This window comes from Colobus angolensis, unplaced genomic scaffold (genome assembly GCF_000951035.1).
Source record: "Colobus angolensis palliatus isolate OR3802 unplaced genomic scaffold, Cang.pa_1.0 Scaffold560, whole genome shotgun sequence".
Lineage (NCBI taxonomy): Eukaryota > Metazoa > Chordata > Mammalia > Primates > Cercopithecidae > Colobus > Colobus angolensis.
Genome location: NW_012119155.1, coordinates 91,862 through 93,800, shown reverse-complemented (window position 1 = coordinate 93,800; position 1,939 = coordinate 91,862).

Genomic DNA, 1,939 nt, shown 5'->3' with positions numbered 1-1,939 from the left:
TATTTATTTATTTATTTATTTATGAGATGGAGTCTTGCTCTGTTGCCCAGACTGGAGTGCAGTGGGGTGATCTCGGCTCACTGCAATCTCTGCCTTCCAGGTTCAAGCGATTCTCCTGCCTCAGTCTTTTGACTACAGGCACGTGCCACCACGCCCGGCTAGTTTTGTGTATTTTCAGTAGAGATGGGGTTTCACTGTGTTAGCCAGGATGGTCTCAATCTCCTGACCTTGTGATCCACCCATGTTGGCCTCCCAAAATGCTGGGATTACAGGCGTCAGCCACCACGCCCCACCTATTTATTTTTATTTTTTTGAGACAAGAGTCTCAGTCTGTCACCCAGGCTGGAGTGCAATGGCGTGATCTTGGCTCACTGCAACCTCCGCCTCCTGGGTTCACGTGATTCTCCTGCCTCAGCCTCCCGAGTGGCTGGGACTACAGGTGTGCGTCACTATGGCTAATTTCTGTATTTTTCATAGAGATGGAGTTTTACTATGTTGGTCAGGCTGCTCTTGAACTCAAGTGATCCGCCTGCCTCAGCCTCCCAAAGTGTTGGGATTATAGGCGTAAGCCGCCATGCCCGGCCCCAGCATTACATTTAATCAAAGTTCATCACAACCTGTTAGTTCTACCGAGTTGCTAAACTAATACAATTTTTTAGCCTTTCCCTCAGAATTGCTTGGTAAACATGAGCATATTCTATTGCAAAACCACCGTGTGGAACTTTTGGTTCCTTTCCGAACTGCAGACGTCAGCTCATCTCCCTCAGAAATGAGAACTGACCCTCCTCCCCACTTGCAGGCAGTCCAACTCCACCTCCTCTCAGCCACACTTCTCATGGGTATAGCTTATCTCCCACAACTAAACTAAATTCCTTGAAGGTAAGGACTGAGTGTTACTTTTTAAAAAATCACCTGTGGTACCCAACACCGCTATATATGAAGAATATTTTCCGGCCAGGTGCGGTGGCTCACGCCTGTAATCGCAGCACTTTGGGAGGCCGAGGTGGGCGGATCACGAGGTCTGGAGTTCGAGACCATCCTGACCAACATGGTGAAACCCCATCTCTACTAAAAATACAAAAAATGAGCTGGACATGGTAGCACGCACCTGTAGTCCCAGCTACTCGGGAGGCTGAAGCAGGAGAATCGCTTGAACCTGGGAGGCGGAGCTTGTGGTGAGCCGAGATCACACCACTGCACTCTAACCTGGCCACAGAGCAAGAGTCCGTCTCAAAAAAAAAAAAAAAAAAGAATATTTTCCAAATGACTGAACAGATGAATCATTGACTTGAACTGGCAGGCTCTCATAACATAGTAAATATTCACTATTTAGCAACTTTTCAAAAGATTTTTTGGGACACACAAGTTAATGATGAACAGGATATAGGCAGTTGGGATCATCCTTCCAGGATGATCACCAGTAGTATTTTATAAATGATAATGTAAGTACAGCAAATAGCACCTATTCACTCAGTCTGGACACATTTCTCCAGGCTCCAGAAAAATGTAAATGGGAATTTTGCTATAAGAAGGGCCTCAAAAATCTCTATATGATTTTTGAATATATAAGGACCTCATTTTAATCCCAGCAACACTTTAATGTGTTAATGTATTTCATACTTCAAATAATGAAAATGAGGCTCAGGGCCAGGCATGGCAACTCACACTTGTAATCCCAGCAGTTTGGGAGGCCAGGAGTTCAAGACCAGCCTGGGCATGGCTACAAAAAAAAAAAAAATTAGCTGGGCATGGTGGGATGGGCCTATAGTCCTAGCTACTGAGTCTAGGACTCTTAAAAAAAAAAAAAAGAACTAAAGAAAGAAAAATAAGCGAGGTTAGAAAAGTAAAATATCGGGCCGGGTGCGGTGGCTCAAGCCTGTAATCCCAGCACTTTGGGAGGCCGAGACGGGCAAATCACAAGGTCAGGAGATCGAGACCA